General features: G+C 32.5%; 1 pseudogene; it reads left to right on the top strand.

Annotated features, from left to right (window-relative positions):
- The first annotated feature begins 1349 nt into the window (after positions 1-1349).
- LOC108466201 (small ribosomal subunit biogenesis GTPase RsgA 1, mitochondrial-like) overlaps positions 1350-11718 on the top strand; it is a 62886-nt pseudogene continuing 52517 nt past the window's right edge.

Genomic DNA, 11718 nt, shown 5'->3' with positions numbered 1-11718 from the left:
TATTAAAAATATTAGATTAAAAGTAATTTATAACATAGTTTTAAATTAGTAATATTTAATAAAATCTATCTATGATAATATTTTTTTATAAATGTTTTAACTTTTATTTTACAAACATTTTAAATTATTTATTAGATTGACTGATAAATATTTTTATATTTTTTATAGTTAATTCATTTTCTTATCATAATGCTAAGTAATATTTTCATAAATAATAACACTTTGGAAATTTTAAAGATTTTATCTAACTTTAAAATATTAATTAATCATGAAAATAGCTCGTTTATCATAGTGGAAGTCGTTGTTGTCTGATCAACCGACAATGCCACCCTCTTTTCTTTCTAATCATTAATTTTTTTAAAAAGAATTTTTTTGTGTCACTATTGTGTCAGGCGACAACCATGTATTTTTTGAATTACCTATGAAAAATACGAGTATTTATAGTGGAGAAAAAAAAAGGAAAAAAATATTTTTTTAATGGGTGATGTCGGTCTGTCAAGCGACACCAATCCAATTTATTTTTAAAAAATCTATCAATGAAAAAAAAGGAAAAAATAATCTTTATTGGTGTGTCGCTATGTAAGGCGGCATTGGTGGTTGTCAGGGAAAATTTTTTAATAGGTGTCGCCGGTGTGTCAGGCGACAGCAATGGCATAATGTCAGGAAAATAATTTTTTTAATAGGTGTCGCCGGTGTGTCAGGCGGCACCAATGTGTGTTTTTTTAAAATATTTGTAAAGAGACTGAAAAAAATTAATTAATGGTGCCACCAACTGGTGGTCTTGCCATGCTGTCAGACGGCACCATCCAAAATATATAACCCCATTCCAGCCAAAAAACTGTATATTTTGAATGTTTTGGATTTTGTTGAAATTTTTTATGTCTGTTTAAGAGAGAAAAATGAATATTTGTGTTCAGTAGAAGGGGAGAAAATAGAGAAAAAGAAGAAGACATATTTGTGTAGGTTTTTTAAAAATTAAGTTCAAGTTTATAAGGTTAGCTTCTAATTATTTGTATGTAATTACATTTCTTTTCGTAAGAGCTACTATTTAAAAAAACTAATATTTTAAATTTTATTTTACATATATTCCATCAAAGATGATTAACCAATTCTTTGTATATATTCATTTCAAAGAGGAAATTTTACAAATAGCAGTTGGTTGTATATTTGAATCTCGCCAGCAAATAGGAATGAAATTTAATAAGAATGTAAAACTCGAAGATATGAAACAAAAGATTAATGCAAAAATAGTTCGATGTTGTGGGAGGAGATGCCTGGACTATTCTACAAATTTCCAATTTCATCAAATCCTATCAAATTTTCCTAGATGGAACTTGTAGGTGGAGACAATGATCGCACTTAATTGTTCGACTGAGAACGTGAACACTAAACCAGTTCAATTGTTTTCTGAGTTAGCGGATGTGGAGCCCGTTCTAAATGTCACTCCATTAAGTCAACAATATGGAGTTGAAGACTCGTGTACGAAGGTTCCAATAGCGTTTGTTGATAGGCGATCGTCTGTACAAGGATTTGAATTTGATCTGAATATTGGATGGGTAGAACAATATGGTTTTGGAGGGACATCGTGTAACATCCTGCCTGGTGAAACCCTGGTGTTCAAATGATATGTATGGAAGTAAAGTATAAAGAGTAAGTTTTGAGTGAGTGTAAAGTATAAGAATTTGACTAAGTATAAGAATTGTTTGAATAAGCCTATAACACCCTAGTTCTAGCGGGCACAAGGTCTGACATAGTCTTTGAAAAGTACAATTGGCGAATTGGTAATTGCCTAAGTGCTTTTTCTATCGTATATGGGGGCGTACACAGTTGTATGTTCAAGATGTTGAGAGCACCATACCAGATTATTGTGATTCATTGAAAGAAGGATATGGTTAGGTAAATAGATATTGAAGGTATGAGCCCACGTCAGAAGTAGTACACCCTTTTCCGCATGATACTGTATAGGTTAAGTTATAAGGTAAGTTGGTTAGGAACTAACCAAACGTGAACCATGATAGTTAAAATAGAAAGAAGAAGTACTCAATTAGTTTTCCTGAAAGTTGTAGACTCTTGATAAGACAAGTCAATAGTGATGTGACATTTGTCAAGTTTTAACAAAAACTTTGACTATTTCAATAGGTCTTCAAGTTGAAATAAAGGGAGTTCTCTGCTTCTCTTTTGAAAAATATTGAAATCTAAGGTTGGAGGAAATGAGGAGCATTTTTTTAAGCTGAATATGAAACTCTGGATTCTTCTAGAAATTTCTCCATGTTGAGGTGAGTTTTATGGCTTTAAAAAGTAGATCTACAGGAATGCTTGAAGAAGTAAGGCTTTGTTTACGGGTTATGTGTGTTTAAGATGATGGAAAGGTTATCCGAATGGATTTTTATAGTGTTCTTTTATTTTAAAAGGCAATAGTTTTGAATCTAGAGCTCAAGCAACTACACATTCTTATCAAGTCATTCCTTAAGCCGACTCTCGTATGTGTGATTATGTATTTTAGAAACTTCTGTGAAAAGTAAATAAATTATGGAATTGAAGCTAGAGAAGTATGGTGTGACCATCCTGTGTAGAATGAATGTTTGATAGACCGTGTATGTATAAATTACATGAGATATGATAAACTAAGTATGTGATGTGAATCTGGAAATAGAAATATGCTTGTTTATGAACAATTGGAATGTATAATGAATGTTGAGAGCATGTTATGAGTTATGTCTATTAAGAGTGAGTCAGAGTATGATGAGTCTGTTTTTGTTTCCACGAATTCATCTAAAAGGGTCCATTGAGACTTTAAACACGATTCTTTAAAAGGAAAAGTCCATGGCACCATATCGTGTAAGACCATAACTAGTGGGTTATGGCATCATATGGAAATGAAGTCATACTCTTTACGAAACACTCTAGCGGTATGAATCGGGTATCCAATGTACTTCCTAAGGTCTTTGGCTTCCATTAATACTTGGGGAAAAAAAGATTTTAGATTTTTGGAAATTAATGTTTTGACCTGACTGAACCATGAATATCTTAATGGTATCTTTAATTGACTCAACAGATCTTATATTAACCTTTGCAAACAAAATAACATTGTTTGCAAAAAAAAAATGGTAGAGGTGTGGCCTCTCTTTGACACCTTAATCGATTCCCATTCCTTATTCTCAATTGCTTTAAAGATCAAATGGTTCAAATATTCAATGCATAGGATAAAAATATAAGGGGACAGCGCGTTACCTTGTCTGATGCCTCTCGAGGGAAATAATCTTTCAAGCTTGGAGCCATTTAGAATGATTGATGTGGAAGTGGTGGACACACTGGAGTATAAGGTTTATCGTAAGCTTTTTTTAGATCAATCTTAATGACTATGGCTTTTTTTTTTGCCTTTCATTCGTTTCATAGAGTGGACGAATTCTTGAAAAGTTATGGCATTATTAAAAGTCTAACACCCTAGTAAAAAGCTACCTTGGAAAACGAATATCAACTTATGAAGGAAGGGTCGAACCTTAGCAACCATGATCTTAATGATGACCTTATAATTCGTATTACACAAATTAATAGGCTTTAATTGTTGAATAGAAGAAACAAATTTTGTTTTAGGGACCAATGAGATTAAAGTTTCATTGATGTCTTCCGGTAACTTTGAAAAAAAGAAAAAAACCTTATTAACCATCCCAATAATTTATCCCAGACATTGTCCAACATTTTTGGAAAAAGAATAAGTGTTGCCCATCGGGTCTTGAAGCTTTATGAGGTTTAAGAGACCAAAATGCTTTAGAGACTTCACAAGAAGTCATTGGAGTGCATAAAAGTTGCACATCCCCATCTAATAAAATGGGCTAGGGAGTGTCCAAATGAGGGATTTGTCTACTGGTAGACTCAAGAGAAGTCGAGAAAAGGTTGACAAAATAATTCCTAATCATCTCAACAATAATAGGTCAATTAGTGATCCATTTGCCCTCACTATTTTTTAGCCCAACTGTCTTGTTGTTATTTCTACGGATGATCATAGAAATGTGAAAAAAATTTGGTATTTCTCTCAACCTTTAGTGTCTAATCCACCATTGACTTCAAAGTTATATAACTCTTTTTGATGCAATACATCTTGTCACTCATCTAAAAGAGATTTGTGGAGCTTCATGAGAAAATCATTGGTTCTCGATCAATAGCTATTTTGGCCCGAACAATTCTAGCGAGAAGTTTTTTTTTCTTTTTCTTTTAAAGACATCCCTAGAAGTATGTTTATTCAATTCTCGGAGATACTCTATAAAGCCCTCAATACTTGGTATGAGTAGATGATTATAATCATTCCAAAAGTATTTTAAAATGCTCGAGAAGGTGGGATGACTAAAGCACATTTGTTGGAAATGAAAAAGGTTGTCTCTTTTCCTCCATTAAACGCTTTCAAGCAAAATCTTGAAAGGCCGGTGATCCAAACTAATTATTGGGAGATGGACAACTTAGGCATTCGAGAAAAGAAGCCTCCAATTAGGGTTGACAAAAATGTGATCCAATTATTCTTGATAAGAAACTAAAGCTTTCAAACATTAGTCCAAGTAAAATAAGGTCCCTTAAAAGCAAGCTTAAAGACTTAAAAATCATTGAGACATCGGTGAAATTCTCATAATCTAGATTGTGAAGGTAGTAAACCAACTATCTTGTTTGAGTTAGAATTTCATTAAAGTCACTCATTATAAGACAATGCATCTCGTGGTGATTAGCTATTAACTTTAAATTACTCCAAAGAAGTCTACATTCTCAAAATCTAATACTTGCATATACAATAAAAAGTAACCAAGTTGAGTTTGAAGGAAGTACCTTAATTGTGACGTGTATGTAACACCCCATAGTTGACCTAATTGCCGAGTCCGAACAATAATGTGTCACATTTATTTTTGAAGTAACTATGAACAATTTATAACCCAACTCACACCATTAAATATTAAAATGCAAGGAAATTAGGTATATAAAATGATATATATTCATTTTTGGGTCTTATATTAGCTTACGAATGCTCTAATGCTAACCCAAGATCGAATTAGAGCTAAACTATAATATTTACAAAACCTCAAGTTGACATCGCGACATTGGAGGTTCCTTGTCGCAACGCAACATACTAACTTGGCCTTGTTGTAGCAACCAATACTAGAAATCGCATCGTGGAATGGTAACTTGATCTCGTCACGACGACACTTGCTCGACGTTGTGACGACATAAACTGTTTCTTCTAATTTCTAAATGAAACATCAACCTAAAATTTCCAATCAACTAATATACACATTCATATCATACTTTTAGCCAAAATATGCAATCTTCATGAATCAATTCATGAACTATAACACCTTATTCAACTATATACCAATGTCATATTACTTATAAGTTAACTATCTAGCATATTTTATTCAAAATCTTAAACATACCTATCTATTCATCAATGCCATAAAAAATTGTAAATTTTAATATATTTTAAACCATATCTTGAACTTATATACACGTTGGATCCAAATAACCAATTTCCATACATCAAAATTTTAATTCAAAAGTTCATATAGGCGTAATGTTACACCAAAAATGTCTCAAGTTAGGTACATGCCACACTTAAACAAAACAATAATTTACCAAAAAAAAATTATTTAGGAATCAATGGCTGGATATTGGATCAACTGCTCGAACTATCGAAAATTTACTATACCTACACACGGAGAAATCAAATTGTACACTCAATGGTATTTCTATGATTCAAGCCAAAATAAACAAATAAAAGCGAATGCATACATTCTATACAATTTCAACTTATAACCTAATCTCATGCAATTTCATACCAAAACACTTTTATTATCGTATAGAAAAGTATATAATCAACTTGCAACCAAATCATATACATATTTATACTAAAAATGACATTAATACATAACTTGCATATAGCTATCTTACATAACAATTCACTATATGTATACCTAATTTACCTTATTACATTCATATCACATAGTATCAATACATTTCATATTGTCTTCTATAGGTACATGTATATTCAATTTCATAACAACAATTAACCATTTTTTAGCCTATTATCTCATTCATATTCAAACAGCCCACAGTGCTTGTTCGCAATTTGTTTTATACAATCATTTCATTTCATATATCATTTAATCAATTCAAGTATTTATAACCATATTAACCGGATATGGACTTGGAATGGATATTTAGATCCGTCACCCTAGGTTACTCTTAACGATAACGTTATACATGTCCATACTACCACCTCAGATTGCCGAACAATGATGGTTTTTTCAATCTGATTAACCTATCACCCCGATTTGTTCGGAAACGATGACTCTATGTGTACAATCTACTACCTAGGTCGCCCAACAACAATGATTTTCAATCAATATTTTGACCCTATGGCATGCCAACTATATCCAACTCGGTCTGAACAACTAATAGGGTAACCAATATTCGATTTATTATAAATATAGTTCAATTCACATTCTTCCATTCTCAATCTATAAATAGAATTAAATCTTTCCCTTGCTTCCTCATCTTGAATCAAAATTGGATTTTCAGCTATGGATTTGGAAGACTAGTTCTTTTGCGAGACATGGAAACTTTTCTCAAAAAATAAAGAAAATTTTGGCTTTTTGAGGTGGCCATTGCGACGGTAAAGATTTTGCGGTGGCGGTGGGGTTGCTCCAGTTAAGGCTTTGTAACAGCCGAAAGGTGTGCAGCAGCGATAGTTAGGTTTTGTGACAATGAGAGGAAATTTGAAGAGAATTTTTGGGATTTGAGGCCAACAGCTAAGAAGAAAGAAGTAGGTGGCTAGGGTTGAAGCTAATTGCTTGAATGGTGTGAAAAATATGATGGTAGATAAGGGTTTATATAGTAGTAGATTAAGGTAAATTTTAGCTAAAATTTAGCTAGAAGGGATGCTTGGGCAACAAGCATGAAAAGAATCAAGATGGCGGTAAAATTTTAGGGTTTGGGGGGATATATAGACAGTAATAACATGGGTAATTTCCTCCTCTTTACTATTTTGGGCCTCAAGCCCAATTTGTAATTATTTGAAGAGTTAAACTGAACTAGGAAAATAAACTGATTTTTATTTAGGCCAAATTGAATCTCTTATTAAGCATAAGCAAATACAATTAAAATTGCAAATAAAAATAAAAATAAAAATAAAATTTTCTTCTGAATTACTTAGAAAGCTTCTTCTCAGAAAATTATATTAAATTAATATCCCAGGAAAGGTTGAAGCGGTCACAAATGGTCCTGCTTAAGTTCGAATCTCCTTAGAGATTTAATTTAATGTACTAATTCAAGAAAAATAATTTCTAAATATGTCATTTACTAAAAAAAATGAAAAATAAATGGTCTATTTGTTTGAAAGAGGTTTCCTCTCGCTCAACTTCGTCATCCCAATAATGTTTGAGACTTTGACCATTAACTTTAAACATACCTCCCTTGTTGTTGTGTAATCCTATTACTTCATATGGATAAACTTTGTGAATAGTGTAAGGTCCTTTCCATCGGAATTTGAGCTTTTTCGAAAATAATCTTAGTCTCAAATTAAACAACAACACTTTTTGTCCTTATCTAAATTCACGAGGTTGTATATGATTGTCATGCCATCTCTTAATCTTTTCTTTACACATCTTGGCATTCTTATATGAAAATAACCTCAACTCCTCCAATTCGTCAAGTTGTAACATTCTTCTCTCTCCTACTTGTTTAAGATCCAAATTTAATTATTTCAAAGCCCAGCGAGCTTTAATTTCCAACTCAAGCGACAAATGACATGCCTTTCCAAAGGCTAGCCGATAAGGAGTCATTCCTAACGGTGTCTTAAAAATAGTTCGATAGGCCCATAGAGCATCATCGAGCCTTCGAGACCAATCTTTTGTTTTACATCGAACCACCTTCTTAAGAATACCTTTGATCCCACGATTTACCCATTCAACTTGCCCATTTGATTGTGGATGATAGGCAATGGCAATTTTGTGTTTCACATTATACTTGTCAAGCAACCACTTAAGTCATTTATTTACAAAGTGAGATCCTTCATCACTAATTATAGCTCTAAGAGTCTTAAACCATGTAAATACATGCTTATGTAGGAATCGTATGAAAACTTGAGCATCATTCATTGGGTATGCCTCGGCTTCAACTCACTTGGATATGTAATCCACAGTTACTAAGATATACCTGTTACCATAAGAATAAGGAAACAGGCTTAGAAAATCAATACCCCATACGTCAAATAATTCCACCTCCAAAATGTTTGTCAAGGGCATCTCATTCCCCCTCGATATGTCTCTAGTCCTTTGGCATCTATCACAATTTTTCATATATGCATATACATCCTTGAACACTGTAGGCCAAAAGAATCCTTATAACATCCCATTTTTCAGTGTGGTTTTGAGACCCCAACTCCAACGTGTCAATCTATAAATATTAATTATTTAATATTTACGAGGTCATTACTTTCGTACTAAAATTTGGTTAGGAAATTTTATCGTTTGGATAGTTAATTAAGTAAAAAAAGATTAAATCGCAAAAAGTTGAAAAGTAAATTGCAATTAGTTAAACTTATCAAATAGCTATTAGTTAAACTTATCAAATAGCTATAGAAAAGTAAATTAAAATATTAGGATGGTAATGAAACCTTTTCTTTTCATAGTGGACGGTAATGGCATAATTATTGATGAAAATTGGATGAAACAATAAAAGGTATAATAGTTATTTAATAAATAAGTAAATTTGTAACAAAATCAAATAGGAAAAACAACTCCATCTTATTCATTTTTTCTTTCAAAAGCCAAACACCCTAGAAACTTTGGAGAAAGCTTCAGTTGAGCTTTAGTCCTTCGATTTGGTGTGTAAATCCCTCCCGTTTTTAGTAATTTTTTTATGTTTTTGAGCTCATATTAGCTTGATTTAGCTAACCTAATGATTAATTTGTAAAATTGCTAAATGTTTTGGATTATGCCATTGTTGAGTTTGAGTTTTTCTTGAAGCTTTGTGAAATAATATTGAGTTTGGTTGTTAGTTAGGACTATTTTGTAAAGTAGTTTTTGATTATTTAATGTTAAGGATTAAATCATTAAAATTGTAGAAATTTAGAGGACTTGTTGTGAATTAACTATAAATATAGGTTGTAATGAGGTCTTATAATATTTGACTAGGCTGGGTTTTAAATAATATTGGTTAAATTGCACGTTTGGGGCCTAGGGACTAAATTGTATAAATGTAAAATGTTAGGGTAATTTTGTAAAAGAATGCCTAAAAAGACTTAATTTCATAAAATGATTTAATTTTTTTGTTAGAATTAGTTAATTGAATGAAATTATTATTCGAAACCAAGAACGAGTTCATAATCGTGGAAAAAAGAAAGTTACAAAATAGTCCTTATACTTTTGACATCGTTGCAGTTTAGTTTTGTAATTTTGTTCGGTTTAATTGTAATACAATTTAAATGCTTGTTATATAGACTAAGTTATTTAATGTTGATTAATGAATTAATGCTTGTACAAGGAAATAGAATTAATAAGTTATTACCGCTTGATCACTGATGAAATGCCCTGAGCTATATGAACGTAGGATAGAGTACAATTGGCATGCCAATAGGTTATTTGTGCATGGTACAGGATTGGTATGAGATGTGATGATGATTTCTATATATCCTCTATTCACTGAATATATCAAGGTCCTGCATTTGTTTTGGACTATCGAGTTATATTAAAATGCTTATTTGGTGTGTTATGGGGGTGGACGTTAGCCTTCAGGCTAGGCACTTGGTGCCGAGGTGTGTTATCAGTTGGATTAGCTCTTATGAGTGCCTGGGGTGTTATGGATGGTTAATTAGGTACTTGTATTCATATATCGTTCATCGAGCATCATTTTATTGATCTCTGAATGTTATTGAAATGTAAAGAATTATTTTGTACTATTGTTGAACATTACTCACCTTTGTGAGTTGTTATTTACAGGAACTCTATCAATAACCTTGTTATATTAAACTATTATCTTAATTCGATAAGCTTTATCATTTAAATGACACATTTACTAAGCTTTACGTAAGCTTACTCGTGTCTTTGTCTCTTTCCTTGTAGATTACATTTTGTGGAATTTAAGAGATCGAATTAACTTGAAGAATCACATTATCTAAGGACCTCTTTGGTAGATTTTGAATTTAACTTGGCTTATATGGCATATAATAGAACCATTTGATCATGTTTGTAATGGTTCATAAGTATTTTGTAATGTGAATGTGTTGTGCTTTTGATATTGTGGTTTGAGCAACTAAATAAAGTATGCATGTTTAATCCTAGGTTTGTACATAAGTCGTCTAACATGAAATGGTAAGTATGACATGTTTAAGGTATGGTATGTTGAGTTTGAATATAAGTCAATAATGAATATGTATGTGACTTGTATATTTGCTTAAGGAAATGAATTGGTTAAGTGTGTGTACGGTGGTGTCATTAATGATACATTGTTAGGTCTTTTGGTTGTTAAATTGACATGTTATGGTTGTTCTTGAGTGTGGTTTGAGGTCTTGTGATGATGTGTTATAATTTGATTTAGGTACTTAAGCATTTGGATGAAAAATGAACATATTTTGGGTCATTTTTGGGAACACACAGCCTAGGACACGGGCTGTCACACGACCATATGTCTCACATGGGCAACTCACACAGGCGTGTGCCCCAAGTGTGTTAAGTGTAGGGTTCATACGGGCTGGCACATAGCCTTTGACACGGTCGTGTGACCCAAGTCAGAGAGTTATACGGGCAGATACACGGGTGGTCACACGGACGTGTGGAGTAGTCACACAGGCATGTGGGATAACCACACGACCATGTCTGGAGCCACAGGATCTGGGCTCTGTTACACGACCATGTGACCTTTGTTTTGAATTTTTTGATTTTTGTCCTAAATCTCCTATTTTGTTTTGAATTCGTCCCTGATTGTTTTAAAACTTTTTTTAAGGCCCCGTAGGCTCGATTTAAGGCCTATAGATGCATGATTTATTCTAATCTTAATTATTTATGAATTTCAATAATTAATCTGATAAACTTAATGCTACCGATTATTGATTCTTCTAAATTGTACAGTAATATGTTGTGACCTTAATTCGATGATGTGTATGGGTTATGGGTGTCACAATCCTACTTGTAAAATCTTTATTGTAGTACGGGAACGACCAAAGTGTCCCCTACTAGGGGATGAATGGAAGTGATACAAGATCTCATCAATCTCGCTTCCAGCTACGCAGTTCTTAATTATATTATCTACACATTGTTTAAACAAAAATGAATCCTCCTAAAAATAATATTGACTATCGTGAAGGAGTTTCTTCCTTTGCTGGTATGTCATTCCGGGAGGTATTATTCCACAATGCTAAATAATTCGCATAATCAGCAAACCAAAGAATTTCAAGAACTCGACTTACTTTGAAGATATGCTCTTTTGGAAAATTCTCATTGATAGAAACAAGTGAATGAGTTACCTTATTTTGTTCCAACCTTGACAGATGATTAGCTACTTGATTTTCAACACTTTTTCTGTCTTGGATTTCAAGGTCAAATTTTTGGAGTAAAAGTATCCATCGAATCAGCCTTGGTTTATATCTTTGTTTTGTGAAGAAGTGTTTAATGGCCGCATAATTGGTAAATACTGTGACTTTCATACTATGAGATAGGAACGGAACTTGTCAAAAGAAAAAAC

The sequence above is a fragment of the Gossypium arboreum genome, chromosome 2, assembly GCF_025698485.1.
Source record: "Gossypium arboreum isolate Shixiya-1 chromosome 2, ASM2569848v2, whole genome shotgun sequence".
NCBI lineage: Eukaryota > Viridiplantae > Streptophyta > Magnoliopsida > Malvales > Malvaceae > Gossypium > Gossypium arboreum.
This window is presented reverse-complemented; position numbering and strand designations above follow the sequence as displayed.